This window comes from Gigantopelta aegis, chromosome 10 (assembly GCF_016097555.1).
Source record: "Gigantopelta aegis isolate Gae_Host chromosome 10, Gae_host_genome, whole genome shotgun sequence".
Lineage (NCBI taxonomy): Eukaryota > Metazoa > Mollusca > Gastropoda > Neomphalida > Peltospiridae > Gigantopelta > Gigantopelta aegis.
This window is the reverse complement of record NC_054708.1, coordinates 6,936,540-6,950,094: the sequence shown is the minus strand read 5'-3', so window position 1 is coordinate 6,950,094 and position 13,555 is coordinate 6,936,540.

The window sequence follows — 13,555 nt, the reverse complement described above, 5'->3', positions numbered from 1 at the left end:
CTCGCTTGATGCGCGGTCGGTTTGGGATCGATCCCCGTCGGTGGGCCCATTGGGCTATTTCTCGTTCCAGTCAGTGCACCACGACTGGTATATCAAAGGCCGTGGTATGTGCTATTCTGTCTGTGGGATGGTAATTTTAAAAGATCCCTTGCAACTAATGGAAAAAATTTAGCTGGTTTCCTCTCTAAGACTATATGTAAAAATTACCAAATGTTAGACATCCAATAGCCGATGATTAATAAATCAATGTGCTCTAGTGGTGTCGTTAAACAAAAACAAACAAACTTTACCATCAAGCCGAGTGAGGGGCGGGATGTAATGCAATGAGTCACAGGATATATCGCACTTTATGGATCCGGGGTTTTTTCCCTTTACTTTTTCATACAGTGCCCACGAATGGTACATAAACGGCCGTGCTATGTATCCTACCTATGGAAAAGTGCATATAAAAGACCCCTTTCTGCCTTTTCAGTAAGAGTATCCCATTTTACCGTAGCAGGTGTATTATTTCTTATTCTATTGATCACGCGTCGAAGTAACCAAATAGTCTTTCCTATGATGCTTGTTACAAGATGTAGGCCGAATTGGGACATGCTATTAGTGATAACGATATGTGTTTAAAAAAATATTTGTTTGCTAGGCCTAATAAATCCAAAATGTAAACACCCGATATCATTACTGTTTTTACAGTGATTCATGAGTGTATTCCATCACAGCTGCATATATTCCATTGAGCTCTATCCTGTGCAAGTTTGGGGGTTTTACGGTAGTCTTGGGAGTGGCAGTCCTCTTGCGGGCGAAGCAGCAAGGAGGAAACATCCTGTTAGAATCTCCTGCGGCATTGGCGGTCCTCCTTAAACCGAGTACTTGATAGCGGATCATGGAAGCAGTCACGACTTTGCCTACATCCTTTCTTCTTTGCCTTTCGTAGAGATACGATTTTGATAAGGAAATATGGTTTTGTCATTCAGAAAATAACATTAAAAATAAAACGAAATTTATACACTGATAATATGTTGTCGTTATTTTACTGGTTTTATAAGCTTTAATTTAATTTCAAAACATCTGTTTAACTATGTCTGTTACAGGTTGTTTGTTTTAGAATAGCTCGAGTGTCATGTCGTCGTATTTTATTAGCATGTGACAATACTATTATGGCTAGAGACTGCTTAAGTTTTTGTTGTTGTTTGTGGGATACGGTGTCGGGTTTCTTCTTGTAGCGTCAGAGGTAGTCACTGACATGAAGGTTTAATTTTATGATTAAACTCGAAAAGGATCAAACTACAGGTATGTGGTAACAGATTTAGAGAAAAGTGTCTTATTTTAAACACAATTTTATAATAAATTACCTGAATTGTAAATTCGAGTTAAATCGAGTTAAATATTTCGACAACGAGTTTATCGAATTTAACTGTAATAACAAACAAAGAAAACAACTTTTATTTAACAATACGTTAAATAAAAGTTGTTTTCTTTGTTTGTTATTACAGTTAAATTCGATATATTATTACAATTCAAGTCGGTATCTTATTACATTTCAAGTCGATATCTTATTACATTTCATGTAGGTATAGTATTACAATTAAAGTAGGTATATTATTGCATATCAAGTCGGTATCTTATTACAATTCATGTAGGTATAGTATTACAATTAAAGTAGGTATATAATTACAATTAAAGTAGGTATATAATTACAATTAAAGTAGGTATATTATTGCATATCAAGTCGATATCTTATTACATTTCAGGGAAGCTATGGTTATAACGAATTAGGGCAGGTGTTGTGGTTTGGTTTTGTGGGGGTTTTTCATCATCTTTTTTTTAATAATTCAAGTCAGTGTTTTATCACAACTCAAGTAATTATAACAATTCAGGTCATTTATTACTATTCAGGGAATTATACCCGTCCCAATAAAGTGCTATCCAGCACACCTATATTGTGTCTGGGGAGGTTCTCCTATGCCGTTGTGCAACGGCCCGAGTGTAAATAAAAGTATTGTCTTGTTGTGTCGTATAGTGTACTAAAACAATACAAGGTACGATTATTGATCTTGTCTCTTGTGTTCCGTGTGCGAGGATCCATCACTCGTCCATATATCACGTGACCTAAACCCGAAGATCAAAGGAAACCATTAACACTTGAACTGAATGGACGTTATTACGTTTAATCTCACTTATTATGGGATGATATAAAATGATAAGACGATTCGAGCTTATCACACGTGCGTTATAGAACTCGGGGCAGCCTCGAAACCCCCACCGACACCTTCCAAGGGTAGTTTCATCCCATTAAGCGGGATAATTGTATGATTGGTATTAACACTACAGAAACCTCGCCGAAACTCGCCGAAACAGATAAGATACACGTGTTGTAGATGCGTAAAATATAGCACCTCTCTCGACAAACAGGCAAATTCCATTCACAATGGTGGACAGACATGTGAAAAGAAATTATTTTATTATTACGGTTCAGGAATATTCTGTGATTTGTGATCCACAGTATCGAATATGATAAAATATACCAAGTTAGGTCAAAAACACACTGAAGCCGGATTTGGGCCTGGGACTGGCAAATATGGCAATGATATTATGTCTGACCAGTGTTTTGACGTCTGGGTCTGAAAAGTTGTTCTCGTATCTCTGAGTTAATGTTTTTTTATAGACACCAACAATAATGGTAAAAACTCCACATTGATTAATACATACCTTTTCCTGTTCAAAAGTTAAATAGAAAGGTTCGAACATTGTACAGTTGCTAGTCTGGCAGTGTGAAAATATAGCGCATGTTCTGGTTAAAACAATATTTATTTCTGTATGTATTAACAGATGGGATTGGTCAACAGGCATAGCCTATATAAAGACCTTTCCCTACATTATACAACTGAAATATTAGTTGGTCAACATGGACATTTTAGAAAATCCAAGATGTGCATTTAGTGTTGAAAAATGTAAAACTACTGTATATTTAACCTGTTAAAATATAAATATTTGTATATAGATTAGAACAGAGAAACAAGAAGAATAAAGAAGAAGGTGAACGGTTCTAGCAGTTAAAACGTTTGCTTTCAGCTTTGCAGATGAGATTGTCTTCTTGTAGTGTTAAGTTGGGATCGCCATATATTAACGTGTTGATATTTAAATTTAAATGATTTAACCTGGATAAATAGGCCTGGCGCTCTCTGTTATATAGAGGACAAAATAACAGGAAATGTTTCGAATCTTCAACGTGATGACCACAGGTACCATATGGATGTTCTCCAACGAAGCGTGTAAATGTGTAGCCATTTAGATCACTTATTCCTAATCGAAGTCTGCAGTGCAGTATTTGTAGCTTTCTTTCGCCCTCATAAACATGTGCAGGGACTGCCAAATCTTTTGCTTTTAATTTTTCCTTTAAAGAACTGATTGATGTGAAATTTTTAATATCCATTGATAAATTGTTTCATAAATTAATGCTAGATGGGAAGAAAGATTCAGAATATAATTCTGAACGACATCGATACGAAAGAAAGTGTTCGGTATTGCGCAGGGAATATCTGTTTATTTGACCGACAGTTCGAGGTAGGTGGATGAACAAATATCTAGGAGAGAGGCCGTTACATAGTCTGTACTGTGTGTCTCCTCTTCCTCTCAGCTTTAGGGACAAGTCCTGTTTCTTAGTTTGCGCCAAGCACATATTCGATTCAGTATACGGTTGTATGTTTGTTTGTTGTTGTTTATTTTGTTTGTTTGGAGGGTGGGGGAGGGTGTTTTCGTTGTTGTTGTTTTGGGTTGGGTTTTTTTTTTGGGGGGGGGTGATGGGGGGGGGGGGTTCGTCTAGGATCACAGAAACTACTGGGATACTCTTTTTGATGAACCAGCGGCAAGGGAACCCTTACATGCACCATCCACAGACAGGATAGTGCATATTTATTTTCGCCTTTGTTACACCAGTTGTGAAGCACTGGCTGGAACAACAAATAGCTCAAATGGGCCAACTAACAGGTATCGATCCTAGTGCGACGGCATAAGATAAGCATGCACATGTTATTTACAGATTAGCTCAGCAGAAAGAGCACTTGATCTGAATAAAAGAAAAGATAAAACAGAACACTCGCCTGAAATGCTAGGATCGGACTCTTTGGCGGACATATTTAGTCATGGTATGTTCTATCCTCTCTGTATGGGAGAGTATATCAAACATCACTTGCTGCTAATTCAACATAATGTAGCGGGTTGCCTCTCAAAACTATAGGCTCTTACGCCTGTGACAGGGGCCGCGGAATAGGAGTCCACGAGGGTCATGACCCCATTTCCCCCGTTATTGTGCTCTGAAGGTTAGAAAAAAGTTCAAAATATGTTTTGTTTAACGACACAACTAGAGCACATTAATAAATTAATCATCGATTATTGGATGTCAAACATTTGGTAATTGTAACACGTAGTCATCAGAGGAAACCCGTTACATTTTTCTTAATGCAGCAAGGGATCTTTTATATGCACTTTCCCACAGACAGGAAAGCACATACCACGGTCTTTAACCAGTTGTTGATCACTGGTTGGAACGAGAAAAAACCCCATTCATTTGAATGGATCCACCGAGGTGGTTGGACCCTGCGACGCAAGCACCTCAAACGAGCACTCAACCGACTGAAGGTTACAAATGCAGTATTTGAACACCTGAAATTCAAAATGTTCATGTAAGAGCATGCCCCCATCCCATCCCCATCCTCCAATAGGTTCGCGCTTTCAGGTCTTTAATTGTTCATCCCCGGTCATCATACTGACAGTGTTTCCTCTCCCTACTTTCAAATACACTCCGCGGGCCGGGTGTGATTTATAAATCATCTCCCTGGTCATCGGACATAAGGTCGACAGGTACTGGGTTCGCAACCTGGTACCAGCTCGAATCCAAAGCGTGTTTTAACGACTCAATGGGTAAGTGTAAGACTACTACATCGACTTCTCTCTCATTAACAACTAACCACTAACCCATTGTCCTGGACAGACAGCCCAGATAGCTGAGATGTGTGCCCACGACAGCGTGCTTGAATCTAAATTGAATATAAGCACGAATATTAGTTAAAATGAAATGGAACAATCTCCTATGACTGTTGAGGCAGCCCTGTGAATGAAAGTTAGAAACATGAATTAACATAATATATATACTATCACTGTATATCAAGTAGTTTATTGTGCTTTCATATATTAATAATAAATCAGCTCAAAACCACTATGCTTTAATCTTCTGAACCCGATAGCGCGTTCCTGGATGTAGTTCCCTGGTGTTTATAGCTACCCCTACATTCTACTTCAAAGAAAACTCACACGACATTACCCAATACACTGAATATGACCATTAACTTTTCAATTTAATGCGATAATTTGTACTTAACCATTCCCAGATGTGTTCACAATCTTTTCAACGTTCGTCACATCGTGAAGCAAACGTGTGGAGAACTCAACTCGTTTCCCCGGTCAGCACCTTTCCCGTAATTAACCAACGAAAGTAAAAACATTTTTCCGTCACTAAACGGGACCATCGCGGGACCTGTCGGTCTCTTTGATCTCGTGTGATTAATGGTCAAGTGATATATTCTAAATAACCAATTTTACGCCTGCTAGATTTGCAGCTAGAACTAGGTGATACGTGTTCTTCCAAGAACAATACCATAGTGTACAGGTATCGGACAATGACGTAGTGTTTAAATAATCGTAACGAACGATATTGGTATTCATGTAACGGACAATACCATTTATTGTTCACGTAAGCGGACAGTACCCGAATTCACAAAATGTAAGATGTAATGCGTCATATATTATTTAAAGTGCCACAGTAAAGGCACATTTTTTATTAGATGTATGGAATGAAATTATATTAATATATCCGATAGTTAATTTTAAATTTTCATAAAACTAATCGGTTAAAACACACCGTTTTAACTGCTTGTATATTAACATAAATTATATTACTAATAAAAAACTAAACTAAAGTGGGTGTTGTTTAATAATACAACTAGAGCACATGCATAGTGAATTAAGCAATGGCTATTGCTTAATTAAAGTTTGTTAAGATTGATGATGCAACTAGGGCACGTTGATTAATTAATCATTTCATTTCAACTTATTTTCGTTCTTATATCCAATTAAGGTTCAAGCACGCTCTCCTGGGCACACACCTCAGCTATCTGGGATCTTTGTCCAGGACAGTGGGTTAGTTGTTAGTTGGTTAGTGAGAGAGAAGAGGGTGTAGTGGCCTTACACCTACCCATTGAGCCCTTATGAACTCGCTCTGGTTGGAGCCAGTACAGGGCTCACTGTACCTACCGGCCTGTAATCCGATGGCTTAACCACTGCGCCACATAGGCCGGTTATTAATTAATCATTAGCTTTTAGTCATATATGTTCTAGTAATATTAACCAAAACTATGGTATTTAAAACTGTAGCTGACATATTTAAAATGTTATAGTAGTATAAACGAAAACTGTAGCTGACATATTTAAAATATGTTACAGTAGTAACCAAATGTAAATGTATCAGGAGTGAATACCAAAGTTTTTTTAGTTTTTTTTAACCACGCGGGGTTCTGATCGGAAAGGTTTTTGACAAGAATATTGAACCGGTGGGGACTTTAACCTGGATTCGTTAGTTCAGCATATTTTCACATGCTGAATGTAGGTAATGCGCTTTTTTGCGAGGGGGGTGGGGGGGTGGGGGGACGCCATTGATTTGTGGAGGTTTGGTTTGTTTGTTTGGGGTTGCTGTTGTTTTGTGGGATTTCGTTTTTTTGGTGAGGGGGATGTTTTTATTAATATTAATTGTTCAGTGGTTACTAGAGTTCTGTTGTCAAATAAATTTTGAATCCATATAATTATAATATTTATTTATTTATTTATTTATTACTTTGTTTTTCTTTGTGGAGATGATGTTGATCAGGAATTAGGTCAATAATGTGTTTATTAAATAAACAACTATCTTGTATGGTGTTAATGTCACAATCCGAAACTCCATATTATGGTTGGGATAATCAGATTGGTGCTTGGTTACTTTTACCAGATGGTGACGTGTGAAAATTTGCAGACGATCGGCGGGGATTTGGCGCCACATAATCGATGCAAAACCGTCAAGGGAGACAAAGATGAAACAAAAACAAACCTCTTACATCACCACAATGGCTGCTTGTTTATTGTCTTATTGGAGAGTCTAGATCAACTCTGCTGTGACCCTTTTTAAGACAAATGACAATTGTATATTGTAGCATTTAGTTTATACAACACCTGCATTGTAAAGTAATGCTACTAGTGCTAGTATTATTTTGGGTTTTGTTACATCTGTAGCATTTATATAATATTATATATTAATATCATGAACAGTTAACGTTTGTTTTGTTTAATGACACCACTAGAGGACATTGATTTGAGGGTTTAACGTGCACATTCAGGGCAAGCTGTTGTGGCGCACGCCTGTCATGGGCACAGGTATCGACGTACGTCGGCTCCTTCGTCCAATGTGTCCATCAGCAGCAAGGGATCTTTTATATGCACCATTCCAAAAACATTATAGCACATATCACGGCCTTTGATGATATACCAGTAGTGGTGCACTGGCTGGAACGAGAAATAGTCCAATGGGCCCACAGACGGCAGGTGGTCCTGCCTCCATCAACACTAAATAATAGCCTACATTTCCAGCCCACACCTATTGGAAGGCGAAGTAATATGTTACTGACCCCTCCACTTGCTGACGTCGCCATAAAACAGCTGTGGTGGCAGTTATCATGACGGGGTCACCGGGGAGGGGATATGCTCACCGTTATCAAACAGTTATTCATAAATGCATATCATCATAGCTATGGTTATTCCAATGAGCTCTGTCCAGTGCTAATTTTGATTTAGTAAACTAGTATAGGAGTGGCAGTCCTCTTTGTGGCGGTGCAAGAGGGATGAACTCTCCAGTAAAGTGTCTCCTCAAGAGTGGTTGTTCTCGTACAGACGAGGCGCTAGACAAAGATTCATGGAATCAACCACTATTTTACCAAATGCCCATTCGACTCTGTATTGTGCAGAGATATGGCCCTGTCACGTATTGTGTTTTTGTCGTCCGGATTTGCTGCTGTTGTGTGTGTTTTTAAATACATAGCTCTACTATAGGCGTTCGGGGGGGGGGGGGGGGGGGGGGGGGGGGGGTGGCGTGGGGGGGGGGGGGGGTGGGGGGGGGGGCTTGATGTTTGCTTGAATTGAAAGAAAATGCCCGAAATGGATAATAGCATTTATTTATAATATTAGCATTCATACAGATAAATAGTCTCGCAAACGAATCGTTACGTTTACACGGTAAAAACGTTTCAGGCTAGCTCATTTTGCCCGAATATCTCTAGCGTTTTTGCTCTAATTTGAGGATTTTCCCCTGTACTGTGGTCAGTTTCTCCCCCCCCCCCCCCCCCCCCCCCCCCCCACACACACACTCACACCACACATCCCTGTCTCATACGCTTATGAGCCTCCATTGTTTGATAAGCTTGACATTTTGTTGCAGGGCAAGGCAGCTTAGGTACCGAGTTCGTTCATCTGTCTACCAGGATGATCAACATCAGAAGAGCACATCTCTCCAGTGTCTTTAATCATTACGGCGCCGGTTTTGTAGCGATGTTTGTATATAGGTGTCTCTTATTAAAATGGAATAACAACAATTTTCAGTGTTTTACTGTTATCTATTTTGTCTAAATAAATAACAACAAACACCACCAGGTAACTTTAGACAATGCAGTCATTACAGTACAGCGACAACCATTGATACTTTAGACACAAATAAACAACATTAGGGTTAATGGACTCCATTAAATTAACTCTACTTTTCAATATTTTCTCGTATTAAACACGTCTGTTGCTGTACGCCAGCAGTTGATGACTAGCGAGTCAGTGGATGTCTCGGGTACTATCAACATGTAAAACAACCAAAGTGAGCAACAATGGAAAACGTCGCCATTATTTGCGACCTCTAATTTAGAAACGGATAATCACAAGCTTAACGACAACATTATATTCACATATCCAAAAAGCCAGTTTAACGATCTATCTGTTACCGTCTGCTTCTTTTCCTGAATGAGTTTTACTTACCTATGTTTCAACATCTGTGAACACATTGACAAAAAGTCAAATGGTAGTGCAAAAGGAAATAAGAAGCATTGTTTTAAAATTCTTTTTTTTTCTTATTAAGTTGTACCACTATATACTACGGAAGTCTGTTTTTCCAGATGTTTTGGTAATTGTAAAGGAGATAGTAATGGACCCAAAATAGCTTTGTTTTCTTGTGTTAGAACAAATTGTCCTTCGGCAATGATTCATCACTACTATGTTCTTTCAGTATCTTACATTCGCCCTCTATCTATTTGAAACTGAAATTTGCTTTCTGTCTTTGAATAAAGGTTATTTTGAATGAAGTCACAGAAACATGAACATAAACAAATTCAGATGTATAAGTAAATAATTGAAACCTTTAATATTAATTAGTTTCCAGATCTGTTGCTGTAAACATACAAGGAAAGATAACAAAAATTAGCCCACTGAACTGAATTAGCCAGTTTTTACACTGTGCTAGATAACTTATAACTCACGCTTTATCACGATTGACTTCATAACTCCTTTTCATTTTTTTTTAAGAATTCTGTTGAATTAGGTATTCCCCAGATTGCCATTTCACGTTGTATCATAGTTTTTAAAATACTTAAACAAATTAATATTTTCATCTTTATATTTATTGTTACGTTGTTACATTTTTATGTCATTGCATAATGTGGACTATATTTTTCGCGTATGATTAAATGAATTTGTAGATGAAATGTTTATGAATCGTTTTACAATAAAGAAACCGTAGCTTACAAAATTAATGTTTTGTTACTGTGTTGTGAGGTGTAGATAAGGCAATTCCAACCCTCGGGACAAAATTAGTTTGTAACGGACTCGGTAAACCTCGGCCCTCATAAAAAAAAAACAACCAACAAATAAAAAAACTAACAAAACAAACAACAACAACATTTTGTCCCTCGAGTTGGAATTGCCGTATCTACACCTTACAGCAGTGATAGATTCTATTAGTAATTAACTGTATGTTGTCATGTGTGCATTTTGGGGGATTGATATGATAACATATATGTGATTCGGGACATAGAATTATTGATTAGCAGTTTAGTATCACCAGTGTGCCTGATCGTTCTTGATTTGCAGGTACTCTGATTACCTGGATTTCCAGCTGCTGTGTTGACAGTATTAAACATTAAATTTTATGTTATTATAAACAAAAACAGTATTTGTAATTTTGGTTGTTTTCAGTATATAAATTACACAACTGTGGTGTTACAAGGAGATTCGTTAGCTCCTATTGTTTTTATTACGGTCATCTAAAAGTTTGTATGCTAGTCAATAATTCTGGTGTTAATTATTGTAAACACTATTATATTGTTTGATGATCATATGTGTTGTTTTATAGTAAATACGTGTTTTCTAAATATTTTCTAATGTTTTTATTTAGCTGTTCGCGTTTGTTGTGCGATATACACACAAAAAAAAAAAAAAAATGGTTTATTTCACGACGCACTCAACACATTTTATTTACGGTTATATGGCGTCAGACATATGGTTAAGGACCACACAGATTTTGAGAGGAAACCCGCTGTCGCCACTACATGGGCTACTCTTTCCGATTAGCAGCAAGGGCTCTTTTATTTGCGCTTCCCACAGGCAGGATAACACAAACCATGGCCTTTGTTGAACCAGTTATAGATCACTGATCGGTGCAAGTGGTTTACACCTACCCATTGAGCCTTGCGGAGCACTCACTCAGGGTTTGGAGTCGGTATCTGGATTAAAAATCCCATGCCTCGACTGGGATCCGAACCCAGTACCTACCAGCCTGTAGACCGATGGCCTAACCACGTGCGATATACAAAACTGAACCTAAAATAGCCTGTGTTTTCGCTTTGATTTTTATTTATTTATTTTTAAATATTATTGTTGTTATTGTTTTCTGTTGTGGGGATTTTCCTTTTGTTAATCTAAATGTGGTTTAAATTAGTCTTCACAAAATGAAACAAAGAATAAAAAATAAGTTGTGACATTTCGTCAGTTTTGGGCCCTGGTGTGTTTATGATGGGTTGAGCGTTGAACGACGAAACTAATGTGTTTATGGTAATTAATAAGGCGTTATTTTCATTGATAATCAAGATCACTTATTTTTTATTTTTTTATTTTTTTTAAGATACTTTACCATTATGTAATAAATACACCCATCATCGCAGATTATATTGGTGAATGTATTATGCGAAACTTTGCAGTGCAACTTAGTGGCGCCAGTTTAAGTTGTATTTATAAACAAAAACAAAAAACAGTAACATGTTACGTACAATATATCTATGAAGGTGAATGCACTGTCACCTGTGGTAGAATCAATTACCTGTCTGTGTGGAAGATGTACGTGTTTAAGTAACATAGTCTGGAGTTCATTACAGTTTAATGTTTTAATTAACTTGTACTCGTCTTGTTTACCGCGCTCTTTGTTATTGTAATGGCTTTCGGTTTCACACGTTTGTGTCCACCAGAAGTAATCCATGATTACCGCCGACATACTGCGGAAAGACTTTTGAAAGTAACAATAACAGTTGCCAGACAGACACTCTTAATTGTATTTGTATGCATGCAATACAACATTATCTTTGTCTAGTTTGGGTGTTGACCTGAGTCAAGTACAAGGTCATACAAGAGACGGGACCAGGGTAGACATACCTGAACCTGATGGATGTGAGAATGTCAAAGTGTTTGGGTTTGGATTTCAGTTGTGTAATGGCGGGACGTGACCCGGTGGTAAAACGTTCGCCTGATACGCGGTCGGTCAAGGTTCGATCCTCGTTTGTAGGCCCATTGGGCTATTTCCCAATCCAAAGTTATAACAAATATCGTGGTATGTACTATCCTGTCTGTGGGATAGTGCATATAATATATTTCTTGCTGCTAATGAAAAAGGGTAGCTCACTACGTGGCGGTAGCGGGTTTCCTCTCATTACTAGTATGTTATAACCATATTATGCCCAACCTCATATAACTGTAATTAAAAAATGTGTTAAATTTCAGTTGTGTTATTTATTTTCGGGGGGGGGGGGGTTCTGTTGTAAAACATAACGACATATTAATTTGATAGTTATGTATTAATACCACTATAAATAAAAAAATATATACATGCTAAACGCACAATAATGTCTAGACTGGGATTCGAACTCATATCCTTTGACTTAGTGCATCAGTCATTGTTAGAGTGCTGTCTTAGACAATTTGTCATCAGACTTTTATTGGAATCGATTCTTGGAATGAAACGAAACTGGTCGCTTATCGTATCGTAGACTCTGTTACTGCTGATATAGTAAACGGAGAAAAATCGATGCCTCTTTCAATAATAGTGCCAATGCAGACGGAATTACAGGAACATGCATGTTGTTATTAATATTCACAATATGTACTGTTCTTCATTGTATGGAATTAATTAATTTGATCAAACCATCACTGGCGTATCCGGGTGGAGGGCGACATGAGGGCAAGCCCCCTCCCATCACACCTCTTTCCCCCACAAACTTATGTATCTCCATGTCGCCACATAACATGACTAATAGATAATGTGGTTAGCCCCCCCCCCCCCCCCCCCCAATGTTGATACCCACACCTCAATATAAACTCCTGACTACGCTATCGCAAATCATTTGCTACATTGTGGTATGTACCCATAAAGAATAACTTTACGCGGAAACTTTGAATTTTTTAAATTTAACCATAATTTAAATAATAATAATAATAATAATAATACAAATTCAGATGCTTAAAAATATATATATATGTGTAACACGTTTCAGAACTATCCAGTCAAAACTCTAGAAGATGGACTTTAAAACTTTGTTATTAAAAAGGCAGACAAATTCTGAAATTTAAAAATATCTCCATTAGTTGTGAAGACCTGTAATGTATTGAATTAATTAATTTGATCAAACCATCACTGGCGTATACCAAGTTTTAGAACCATCTAAATAAAAACTCCAGGATGACACAGACTTTTAAATATTTTAATTACTATTTTAATTTGAAAATGTAATTTTCGTAAATATTCAACCAAATCTGTCCAGTCAAAACTCTAGAAGATAATTTGTAAATGTTCAGTGTAAAACTTCAATTTCGTTTCATTAATATTTTAAAAATTATTATTAATTTTGAAAATCTTTGTCTATTAATTTATGGAGACTGACCCAGAGAATAAATGTACCAAGTTTGAAAAAAAAAATCCAATCAAAACTGTAGGAAAACTTTGAAATGTCCAATATAAAATTTCAATATTAACTTCCATTAATTGAAAACACCTTACCAAGTTTTAGGCCTATTTAATCAAAACTCAAGGAGGAAGAAATGTTGCTGAATACAAACAGTCGGACGACGTACGCCAGACAAATCAGTATCAGTAAAGATCTCGAGATGAATGCCGTAGCGTTGCTAAATATCGAATTTTAGATACCTTCAAAGGCGAAAAACAGCAAATTAAAGTCAT